We start from the raw sequence: 12,500 nt of genomic DNA, 5'->3' as shown, positions 1-12,500 counted from the left end.
TTTAGGACCTATACCCAATAAAACCCTTGATGTGGCATAGTTTAGCTTATAGGAATAGTTTGTTTGGTATATCCATCTTCTATTCCTACTCGTAGTGACTGGTGAGACTAAAGTATAGTTATACTTGATTTAGCATTCAATTGGGGGAACCAAAACAAAACGGCGCCGAAACAACATGACCCACAACCGGAACCACCGTGTTTTTTTGTGTGTTTTTTCTCAGTAGCCGTGGCCTAGACCGGATCACACGGGCCAGTTTGGAACGAAGGTCTGGTGACACGCGCTTAATTAGTCAGTACTCTGTAGTGATGAGTGCATTGATGTGTGAAAGTGTAATAGACAGGTGTAAAAGAAAGAAAAATAAATAAAAACACACAAAAAAACTGAACCAAACACAAAAGATGCTTGCTGCCTGGGAGGAGAGAGAGACAGAAAGAATTCCCAGAATGGCCCTGGGCCATGGCTCAATGGTCCAGGCACCTTGGCTGGCAGTGTGCCGCGGGTTCGACTCCCGATCCCGACGGCCTTTACTGCATGTCTTCCCCCCATCTCTCTCCCCATTTCCTGTCAGCCTACTCCATAAAAAAATATAAAATAAAGGTGAAAAACACAAAAAAACATTGAAAAAAAAAAAGAATTCCCAGAATGGCCAGCCTGCAGTGCTTACATTATTGTAGGCACCAGGGATCATTGGCAGCAGGTGTGCCTCATTCATTCCCCGGACACAGCTCCGGCAACTGCGGCAAGCTGACCGCCTTCTTTACAGGAACAGAAAAAGAACAGAACACATACAGTAGACTGTATAGACAGTATAGGAGTATACTGTATACAATAGACGGCATAATATATGCCACTGGATCACTTGCCGTAGTGCCAGGGCAAGAAATATGTTCCAGGTACAGTCAGTACCTGGAGGCTAAAACCTTTTTCTGTTTCATAAACACTTCTGTTAAATCGGTTGCCAATTCTGAGAGTTTTAAATTGTGGAGAGAGTTTCTGCTTCAATCAATAGACATACAGTACATGCAATAGGTGGTGCATTCACCAACATGGCTGGTAACTGCGTATGAGTGAAGGATAACTCCAATGATACAGCAGCGGACATTTTTGACTCTACGTGTGTATTCGACTTTGATCAAGTCACTTTGCAGGTTGCTGATCCAGTAGGTTCTATAGCGAATATGGAACAACAGTTTGTGAATGTATGTGTGTGCAAATAAGCTGATCCGGAAAGTTGTACTGGACAATTTGTGACAATGCGAGGTTAGTGTATACAGTATCTGACAGAACATACAAAACGCTCATCCTGGTCTTTCTGTTCATTCATCAGTCTCATCCTGGTACGAGTCTTTCTGTTCATTCATCAGTCTCATCCTGGTACGAGTCTTTCTGTTCATTCATCAGTCTCATCCTGGTACGAGTCTTTCTGTTCATTCATCAGTCTCATCCTGGTACGAGTCTTTCTGTTCATTCATCAGTCTCATCCTGGTACGAGTCTTTCTGTTCATTCATCAGTCTCATCCTGGTACGAGTCTTTCTGTTCATTCATCAGTCTCATCCTGGTACGAGTCTTTCTGTTCATTCATCAGTCTCATCCTGGTACGAGTCTTTCTGTTCATTCATCAGTCTCATCCTGGTACAAGTCTTTCTGTTCATTCATCAGTCTCATCCTGGTACGAGTCTTTCTGTTCATTCATCAGTCTCATCCTGGTACGAGTCTTTCTGTTCATTCATCAGTCTCATCCTGGTACGAGTCTTTCTGTTCATTCATCAGTCTCATCCTGGTACGAGTCTTTCTGTTCATTCATCAGTCTCATCCTGGTACGAGTCTTTCTGTTCATTCATCAGTCTCATCCTGGTACGAGTCTTTCTGTTCATTCATCAGTCTCATCCTGGTACAAGTCTTTCTGTTCATTCATCAGTCTCATCCTGGTACGAGTCTTTCTGTTCATTCATCAGTCTCATCCTGGTACGAGTCTTTCTGTTCATTCATCAGTCTCATCCTGGTACGAGTCTTTCTGTTCATTCATCAGTCTCATCCTGGTACGAGTCTTTCTGTTCATTCATCAGTCTCATCCTGGTACGAGTCTTTCTGTTCGTTCATCAGTCTCATCCTGGTACGAGTCTTTCTGTTCATTCATCAGTCTCATCCTGGTACGAGTCTTTCTGTTCGTTCATCAGTCTCATCCTGGTACGAGTCTTTCTGTTCATTCATCAGTCTCATCCTGGTACGAGTCTTTCTGTTCATTCATCAGTCTCATCCTGGTACGAGTCTTTCTGTTCATTCATCAGTCTCATCCTGGTACAAGTCTTTCTGTTCATTCATCAGTCTCATCCTGGTACGAGTCTTTCTGTTCATTCATCAGTCTCATCCTGGTGCGAGTCTTTCTGTTCATTCATCAGGCTCATCCTGGTACGAGTCTTTCTGTTCATTCATCAGTCTCATCCTGGTACGAGTCTTTCTGTTCATTCATCAGTCTCATCCTGGTACGAGTCTTTCTGTTCATTCATCAGTCTCATCCTGGTACGAGTCTTTCTGTTCGTTCATCAGTCTCATCCTGGTACGAGTCTTTCTGTTCGTTCATCAGTCTCATCCTGGTACGAGTCTTTCTGTTCGTTCATCAGTCTCATCCTGGTACGAGTCTTTCTGTTCGTTCATCAGTCTCATCGGTCAGTGATTGGCAATTACTTGCAATTCAAATAATGGACGCCCGGTCAGGCGTCCTTTATTTCCATGGAAAATAAGGGATGATTGATTCCCCCCACAAAAAGGAACAAAGCGTTTCCCATTATCAGTTCAATAGTCTTTTCGTTAGCAAATTAGGGACAATTCTGTATTTCAAGGGACTGTTAGCAACCCTCAGTGTGTCCTTCTAGTTATCTCTGCGGTCATGTGTCTGAATGGTCCCAAAAGGCCGGGTGATGGGAGGACATGGAAGTGGCCATATCTGACTGCAGCTGAATGGGATGAGATGGGGGAAGAATGGGCCGGGCTCACATCTGTGCCCTGCTTTGCTTTTTCATAATCTCTTTACTATTGCATAAGACCTAAGCTCTCTCTCTCTCTCTCTCTCTCTCTCTGCCCATTTATTTGTCAGTGTACTCATGTATCAGTATGTACAGTACGACACACATACTGTGCATAAACCCTGCATCACTTAACCACAAATAAATGAATGAATGTAATTTTTGGGGAAAAAAAATCAAAAGTATATTTTATCCCCTTATGATTTTTAAAGATTATTATGGCATTAGAAATTGCGATATTTGAGGTTTTCTTTTTATGTTGCCCACCCCTACTTTATACAGTATATTAGGGTTCAGTGCGTGAGAACATTAATGTTAGGTGCTTTACACAATTCTTCATGCTAACTGCAATGTAGCATTTATTCTACACAGTATAAAGGCTTGCTGGTAACATATTCCTCCGTTCATTTGCCTCAAACGCTAAACATTTAAACAGTGTTTCTGCTGTTTTCTTTTTCAATCAAAACTGGTCGCGGAGGCTCTTGCCATATTTATAAGCTCAACACCGCGTGACGAGACCCGCAAACTATTTTCTATTGAAGTGAAGGAGATGACAGGAGAGTGGAACACTGTGTGGGAGGAGGCGGGGCTGCCCGGCAGACATATACTGTATGTGTTTGAAAACGTGTCTGCAGTGCAGTGTTGATTTCGTCGACTAATACCATGACGAAAACTGTTCGAAAACTGACTACCGGTACCTTTTTCACTGACGAAAACTAAATGGAAACGAAATGAAGATGTGATGACTAAAACTGATACAAAATATATTGACAATTTCGTCAACAAATACAAACTAAAATGTTAGGAAGGGACTAGTGGACAAGAGATCCAGTATAAGTCATTTTGCACTTGGTTGCATGCTGAAAATAGCAGATCTACAAGCGCTGCGACGCGTTATAGATCGGCTATTTTCGGTATGTAAAACAAATTGTCAAATCATCACATTGACCTGCTGAATTCATATGTACTGTATGTTTGTCTTATAGCTGCACATGTCAAACTATTGTAACACAAGCATACTGCCTGGATGCACGTGACAATCACTTATTCATCTAATTGAGCGATTGACCGCGTGCGTGCGTGCATGTGATTTTGTGCGTGCGTGCGTGTGATTTTGTGCGTGCGTGTGATTTTGTGTGTGTTTTTAATCCTATTACTGATGAACCAGCACCACAGGAAAATAAACCGGAACAGAGGGATAGAGGGAGAGAGAGGCAATAAAGTAAAAATGTCATGTCTTTTTGTAATATACCCATACGCTCTCTGTCTCTCTTTCTTTCTCTTTCTCTGTTTGTCAGCTGTCCTCAGCACAGAAACCAGCAGTATCCGACCGTGTGTGTGTGTGTGTGTGTGTGTGTGTGTGTGTGTGTGTGTGTGTGTGTGTGTGTGCGCGCGCGCGCGCGTGTGCGTGCAGATCGTTAAAGCTCGCCCTTCAGGCGACTCCAGGCTCACTGAAGTCACAGGAGACCTGCTCACAGCCACAGAATTCCAATATTATGTGTGTTAGAGATAGAGACTTTCTAAACTATATTAGTGAATAAATGATGTCACTCTATATAAAAAAGAATGTTCAGGCAAATATTTGTTATTTTGGGGGAATCTTCTGAGCCTTTATTTGATACTGCATGTGTACAGTAGAGAGACAGGAAAAACACAGAGAGTAGGGGAGAGACAAGCAGCAAATAGTTCGACCAGCCCTGAATCAAACCAGGAATGACTGCTAGGCATTAGAACCCATGTGGCATGCGTCCAAACCATTTGGCTATCGGGTCACCCTATTGTGTTCCAAATATATATTGCATAAAAACAAAATGCTGAGTTCAGGTTTTAAGGACATAACGGTGGCCGTATCCGATGACCTATGTGGTCTGGTAGGTTCATGATGTATCACTCAAATCGGAAATGTATTTTGGCCCTAAACCATTCAGTGCTTTAAATCAATTTTTTGACAGAGGAAACCGGTGTACGTACTTCTGAGAACTGGAGTAGTATACTTTGACTTTCTTTGTATTAGTAAGGATTTGATCAGCAGTGTTCTGTATCAACTGCGTCCATACAGTAATCAAGTACACTGAATACAAATGCATGTGTAGTGCCCCAGACAAGACCCGGCCACAACAACTCTGTGCATCGGTTTGCCCAGTGGGAGACTGGGGTTTGATCCCAGCTCGGGTCTAAAATACTACATCTGGCATAGTCGACAGGACATGGAAGAGGTGCTCACGTGAGAGACAAGAAAGATGTGCGTTGCTGTGCATATCCTGAGCGGCCTAGTGTGTAGTGGGAAGCGCGAGCATGCGCTCCCAAAAACAGAGGGGTAGATGTAGTGCCCTTTTCCATCTCGCCCTTTTCCAAGTGAAGAACGGTCGCCCCAAAAGCCCGGCTAAGTCGCCCCCAAAAGCCTGGCGAAGACGCCCTAAAACCTCCGGCGAAGTCGCCCAAAAGGTCTACCAGTAAAACCGTTGTATTTTCGAGTATTTTCGGGGGAGAGGGAGAGAGAGAGAGAGATCTTTGTTTTTATTAAGGGTTTTTCAGACACATAATCAAACAAACAGAAACAACAATAACATGGTACAAAGACAAACTTCACAACGAACACAGACATAAAACAAAAACAAATAAAATAAAAACATAAAGTTAAAATAAAACAAACGGATCATATGAATGCAGTTACATAATAAAGAAAATATAATATTAGAACCTTGCTTTGGGAATGCTTTTTAACTTCTCCTTTCCATCATTCTATTATGTTTCACCTCTTGTCCATTTATACAACGACCACTTTTCCCATCTTTTTTCATAGAGGTCTACTCTTATTCTTATCTTGAATGTCAACTTTTCCATGTCCTCAATATTGTCCATGATGGCTCGCCATTGTTTATAACCTGGGATGTCAGTTTTGAGCCAATTTTTTGTAATTGCTTTCTTTCCAGCAGCTAGAAGGATTTTGACCAGGTATTGGTCTCTCGACTGCACAGATTCTTCAATAAGACCCAAGTACATTACAAGGCAAGAGCAGGGAATGTCATATCCTATTACCTCACATATAGCTGTGTGGATTACCAGCCAGAAAGGTTGTATTTTTGCACAATTCCAGAAAACATGTGTATGGTCAGGGTTCATGTGGTTACACCCTCTCCAACATGGTTGTTGGCTCTTAAGCTGTTTGCTCTTAATTTGGGGGGTTATAAAATACCGTATTTGGTTTTTCCATGCAAATTCCCTCCACTCCTTTGATTGGGTTGTTGTCTGGTGTTTTTCCCACATATCTTCCCACATCTGATCTGGAATTTCCTCACCCAACTCCTTTTCCCATTTATTTTTAACATATCCAGTGGATGTTTTTTTGGAATCCATCAAACATGAGTACAAAACAGATATGGCTTTGGGTGTGACTCTACCATATGCCCGTTCCATAATTCGTATTATGGGGTGTATTTCTTCCGTCGGTCTTTTAATGTTTTTGTTATAATAGTCTCTCATCTGTAAATATCGGAAGAAGTCCTGATTAGTCAGGTCGTATGTACTTTTTATTTCTTCGAAGCTTTTCATTTCTCCTTTTTGAGTCAATAGGCATATGGCTGTCACACCCAAATCCCTCCATTGCTTAAACCTTGAATCAAACCTTCCTGGTTCAAATTTCTTATCATATGAAATCCATTTCAACATACCCAGTTCCTTTCCAACCTTCAATTGTTTCACTATAGAGTACCATGTAGTTAAAGTAAAAGATGTTATTGGGTCCAGGTCTAATTCACTCTTCACGTTCGTTTGGATCCCCCGTTCTCCTATACTTGCATGAATCGGGATTGTAAACCCTTTTACCTCGATGTCCTTCCACTTAGCTATATACGGTAGACTGCACCAGTTAAGGAGTGGTCCCAATTGTGCTGCATGGAAGTACTCCTTTAAGTTCGGAAGTGCCATTCCCCCTTTATTCTTTGGTAATTGTAACGTACTATATCTTATTCTAGGTCGTTTTCCATCCCATATAAACCTTGATATAAGTTTATCCCATTTTGTGAATTGAGTCGGAGGTATAGGGATAGGTAATGATTGGAATAAATATAGCAGGCGTGGCAGGACATTCATTTTAATCGCTTGTATCCTATCACTAAACCCCATTGGATATGTGGCCCATCTTTCTATATCTTCTTTTATGTTATCATCAATTTCTTGATAGTTACTTGCATATAATTTGGACAGGTTTTTAGTTATGTTTATGCCTAAGTACCTAATTGATTTTGCCTCCCAGTTTATATTTATTTCCTTGAGTTTTTGATTCGGCCTACAGTTGAGCATGAGAATTTTAGACTTGTTTAATGTGTAGCCTGAGTATAGACTAAACCGATCTAATGTTTGCAGTAGGTGTTCAAATGATTCCAATGGATTTTTTAAGTGGACCAATACATCATCTGCAAAAAGGCTCACAACATGTCTTTCACCATTGATTTCTATTCCCGCTATATTTTCGTTGTCTCTTATCATCTGGGCCAGTGGCTCTATAAAAAACGCGAATAGGGAGGGGCTTAAATTGCAGCCCTGTCTACAACCTTGTTCTATTTCAAATTTATCTGTCAGAGAACCATTTACCTTTATTCTAGCTGTCGGATTAATATAAAGCGTTTTGATACACTGAATTGCTTTTTCATCAAACCCAAATCTTTCCAGTGTTAGGAATAAGAACCTGTGGGAAACTTTATCAAATGCCTGGGCGGCATCCAGACTAACCATTGCTGCAGGAATGTTATTATTCTTTATTTTGTGCATAATGTGTAAAGTTCTCCTAATGTTATCCTGCGTTTTTCTTCCTGGGATGAAGCCACATTGATCTTCGTCGATCATGTCTGAAATAAAGGATTGAATTCTATCTGATAGGATTGAGGTATATAGTTTGTAGTCGACATTTAGTAGTGAAATTGGTCTGAAATTCTGACAAAGTGTCTTGTCTTTTCCAGGCTTTGGTAAGACTGTAATTACAGCTTCCTTCCAAGAGGGGGGGGTAGAGCCATTTTTTTTAATCCAGTTAAAAGTGGAATGCAACACTGGGGACAGTTCACTTGCAAATTTCTTGTACCATTCTGATGGGAATCCATCACTTCCAGGAGTCTTGCTAGCCTTTGATCTTCCTATTGCTGTAGTGATTTCATCCATGGTTATAGTTTTGGTTATCCTTTTATTTTCTAGTTCACCAATGCTAGGCAAGTCCAATTTATCGAGAAATGCTCTGGTTTCCTCTTCAGAGGAGGTGGGTGATTGGGCATACAGTTCTTTATAGTATTTCTGAAAGATATTCTCAATTTCTCCTTGTTTGTATTTTATTTTATTTGTTTTAGGGTCCATCAGTTTGTGAACTGTTATATCGGCTTGCTGTTTCCTTAGGCGTCTAGCCAATAGCCTCGCTGCCCTAGGGCCAGCCTCATAATAGTTCTGTTTAAAGTACCTCGCTTTCATTTCCACCTCCTGTTGGAGAATTTTATTGATTTGTTTTCTTACCTCAGTCATTTGTGTGAATATTTGTCTGTCTGCTCTTATCTTATGTCTTTGTTCCAGTGTCTTAAGATCAGATAATAGCTGCTTATAATTAGCCAGTTTTTCCTTTTTCATTCTGCTCGAAATTGCAATTAACTTCCCCCTGATAACTGCCTTTAGGGCATCCCATAGTATTGCTGGAGTAGTTTCACCATTATCGTTATCAGTCAAGTAGTTCTGAATGTCGGTTCTGATTTGTTCTACCACCTCGTTATTATTTAACAGTCCAGCGTTTAACCTCCATATTGTATTCCTCTTTCTGTCGGATAAACAGACCTTCATGTAAACGGCACTATGATCAGACACATCTGCTATTCCAATATCACAACCCTGGATCAATTCTCTATTTTCTTTTTGCGTATAGAAATAGTCTAACCTGCTGTAGACAGAGTGAGTCTGGGAGTAATGACTATAGTCCCTTTGAAGCGGGTGGAAGTCTCGCCAAACATCAACAAAACCCATTTCTTCCCACGTGTTTTTGACTAATTTTGAGATGGGCTTTTTATTCCTGTTCAAGCTAGTGGTGTCTAAGTCATAGTCAATTACAACATTTAGGTCTCCCGCACACCAGCAAATTCCTTCTGATTTCAAAGTTATGATGTCAAATAATGTTTTGAAAAATTGTTTATCGCTCTCAGGTGGTGCATAAATATTAACCAACGTCACTTTTGTCTCCTGAATTGTTCCTTTAACAATAATATACCTGCCTTCTTTGTCTTTTATTTCTTCTTGGCATTCGAACTTGATTTGGTTAGAGATCAGGATCGCCACTCCTCTTTTACGGGTATTGGTATGTGAACTATAATATGTGTGCTTATAGCCAAATTTCTTCAATTTTTCATGTTCTGATTTGGACAGGTGGGTTTCCTGAAGAAAGCTTATTTGTGCTTTTTCTCTTTTAAGCTTGGTCATAACTTTAGCTCTTTTAATCGGGTTTCCCAGACCGTTGACATTCAAAGACATAAGTTTAATCTCCTGTTTCGTGGTCATATTTGGTTATAGAGTATTCTGGAAAATTATTATGATGATTCCCTTTTAGGTTCCTGTTGCATTCATATACAAAGATCAAAGTAAAGCTGTAAACCCTTTCAACTATATACAAAAACGAAAACACAGATACATATACAGATGTAGACTTCCAAAAAGAGTTGTCAACCTCCTCCTCTTCTTGTTGACCCTCCTGTGGTTTTGTGGGGGAAATCCCTTTGTTGGGAAGGGGCCCCCATCTAGCATTAAAGTTTACCCCTAAAGGTTTACTCATACTAGAATTAAAGTTGCATCACCTCCCTTTGTACCAACTCAAATTGTTCTATATTCCTTATTGGTAGAAAAACAAAATAAATAAAATAAACGTTGAAGGATCTAATAATATGCTTATTGCCTCCCTTCGTATCACACATGTTCTCACCCTTCTATTTATCCACATATGTACAAATCAGTGTCCCTTTGATCTTATTTACATTAATTATTCCTCAATCCTCCATCTACAATGCAGATGGACGACTGGGGAACACACATAGCATATGTAGACAAATGTTGAAAAATAAAAATTAAACACTTTTTCCCCACCATCAGTCACCCTATCCCTCCCTCCCCACACACACACACACACACACACACACACACACACACACACACACACCAGGGGCCGTATATATAATCCACCTTAATATGTTAGACTAAAGCTTCAGTTCTCATACATAATGGTCTTCCTTGAGAGACAAGTGAACCACCTCAACCCCCCTCCCCTCCCCGTGCGCACACACACACACACACACGTGCGCACGCACGTGCGCATGCACACATCAGAGGCTGCACGTATAATTCACCATGATGTTAGAATTAAACTTCGGTTGTTTAGTACTTTTAAAAGACTGGCGAACTACACCAACCCTCTCCTCCCCACATACACCCACACCCCCACACACACACACCACCCACACACACACATCACCCACACACACACACACACATACACACGAGAATGCAAATATCACACGTTATGTTTCAGTCCTTTCTTTCATTGATTTAACTCACGACCCTATATGTTCCCTCTCTTGGTTACTTATCGTGACTGTATGCTTGCAGCCGTCCTCTCGCCCTTCTCCTCCATGCCGCTGTCCGATCGACTTGTGTCCAGCTGGCCAGCCTGGCATTTCGCAAGCTTTCGATGAGCGTGGTTTCTTTTCCGCCTTCTCTCGTGTCGTTTCTGTCGCCGCCGCCCGTCGCTTCTCCCTCTCCGCCGGCCATCAGACCTCTTTTCCGCATTTCCTTGGTTGCTTCTTCTGCGCTGTGGTACACCACTTTCCCGGTAGCCCAGTGGATCCTCATCTTGTTGTAGGGCGTGTTAAACTTGATTCTCGGGCTTTCCGCATTCAGGACCCTCTTGACTTCAGCGTAAGCTTTTCTCTGCTGTAGTACTCTGTCCGTGAAATCGTGGTCGAAATAAATTCTGTTTTGCCCGTACATCACAGTCTTCTTCCCCCAAGCCGTTGATAGCACTGTCTCTTTCACAGCAAATTGCTGAAAGTTAATCACTACTGATCTCGGCGGCTGGTCCGGGTTCCTCTTCGGAGCCAAGGCTCGGTGAGCTCGCTGTATAGACAGTTCAGTATCCACTATTTCTTTTCTCAGCCAATCGTTGATAAATTTCACCATCGATTCACATTCTGATTCAGCGTCCTCTGGTAGGTTATATAAACGCAAATTACATCTTCTGGAGTGCGATTCAACGGCATCCAGCTTGTCTATCATCATTTGACGTTCTTCCAACATTTGTTGCAAAGTGTGGTTTACTTCGGTGCTCCATTGTTCAACCTCTTCGGTGCGTAGCAAAGCGCCGTCCATCTTAGCACGTTGCTCCTTCATCTCCGTGTCGATCTTGGTGAATCTTTGCGTGAGATCTCTGTTGAATTCAATCAGCTTATTATCCATCTGCGTCGCGATTTCTTCTTTGAATGTTCTCAAATCCGTTTTCACCTCCTGCCGTAGGGCGCCGAGCTGACTGTTGATAGCGTCCAAACTAGCCTGGAGGGAAGCCATGCTAATTTCGTTAGCTTCGGGTGTTAGCGTGTCCCCTCTTGTGTCTTCTTCTTGGTGTGTTTCCTCACTTTTCTCGTTTCTTCTTTTGTTTCTCCTTCTCGTGTGCATTTCTCGTTGACCGTGGTTCTTGTTTTCTACATTTACAAGTATCTAGCGTGGCATAAATAAGTTGGCTGTGGGAGCTCTCAACTTTATGCGACCGTCCTGTTCGTCGCCATACCGGAAGTCGAGAGAGAGATTTTTACCTGTACGTTTGAACTGTACCATTCTAAAAGTAAAGTCCCCCTTATGTAAACAAGTTTTAGTGCTAGAGAGAGAGGGGGAGCTAGAGTGTCTAGCTAGAATGGAGGGGACCCAAGGGGGGTTGTTAGCCCCATTTAGTTTGAGTATTGTGCCTTTTCCTGAGTCATTGGACATAGCTAGAGTGAGAGTGGAGGGGGCCCTAGGGAGTCATTGCATGAATCATGAACTGTAGAAACAACAACAACAACAACAACATATCTACTGTAGGAATGTAACCATTTATTTGAGTGTAAAAATGAACAGGTCAAGTTAATGTTAAAAAAGATATATAACAAAAGTTATATGTTGGGTTTAACTGGGTCCAGCATTACTATTTTGGTGCAGTCTCAAGGAACCAGAAGTTACTTTTGGTACAGTTTTGAGTTCACTCTGTATATCCACTGTTCTCCAAGTGCTGATATTCATTCCAGCATACTAACAGTCATTAGACAGACAACCTACCCCAAACCCTAACCTAACCCTAACCGCAAGCATGACGCAATGCATGTCAGGAGCGACAGGTGATTTCCGCATGTTGGACCTTTGGCGTGTCGGATAAGCGTGCACACCCCAAAAAAACACACTTGTTTTCCATATTCTGAACCAGTTAATTTACA

At 41.7% G+C, this 12,500-nt stretch overlaps 1 protein-coding gene across 2 annotated transcripts in view; it reads left to right on the top strand.

Moving 5' to 3' along the window:
* The window catches only part of dock2 (dedicator of cytokinesis 2), a 156,951-nt gene that overhangs the window by 113,016 nt on the left and 31,435 nt on the right, over window positions 1-12,500 (top strand). The window lies entirely within an intron of this gene.

The sequence above is a fragment of the Protomyctophum parallelum genome (genome assembly GCF_964188405.1).
Source record: "Protomyctophum parallelum genome assembly, chromosome: 16".
Classification (NCBI taxonomy): domain Eukaryota; kingdom Metazoa; phylum Chordata; class Actinopteri; order Myctophiformes; family Myctophidae; genus Protomyctophum; species Protomyctophum parallelum.
The sequence above is the reverse complement of the archived record's forward strand: the minus strand, read 5'-3'. Positions and strand labels throughout refer to the sequence as shown.